Source organism: Populus euphratica, unplaced genomic scaffold (assembly GCF_000495115.2).
Source record: "Populus euphratica unplaced genomic scaffold, PopEup_1.0 scaffold329.1, whole genome shotgun sequence".
Classification (NCBI taxonomy): Eukaryota; Viridiplantae; Streptophyta; class Magnoliopsida; order Malpighiales; family Salicaceae; genus Populus; species Populus euphratica.
This window is the reverse complement of record NW_011500009.1, coordinates 289,085-289,425: the sequence shown is the minus strand read 5'-3', so window position 1 is coordinate 289,425 and position 341 is coordinate 289,085.

Sequence of the window (341 nt, the reverse complement as noted above, 5' to 3'; positions counted from 1 at the left end):
GTAATTATTTTTTAAAATATTTTTATTTAAAAATATATTAAAATATTTTTTATATTTTAAAATTTATTTTTAATATCAATACATTAAAACATATGAAAATATTAAAAATAGTTATATAAATAAAAAAAAAAAAATTTGAGAGACCTTGTTTATGCCTGTTTGAATTCATGAAAAATTAAAAATTTTATTTAAAATTATTTTTTTATATTTTTATATCATTTTAATATAATTATGTAAAAATTAATTTTTTTAAAATATATATTATTTTAATATATTTTTAAATAAAAAATATTCTAAAAAAATAATTATTTAAATTGTGTATGGTTTTTTATGTAATGGAC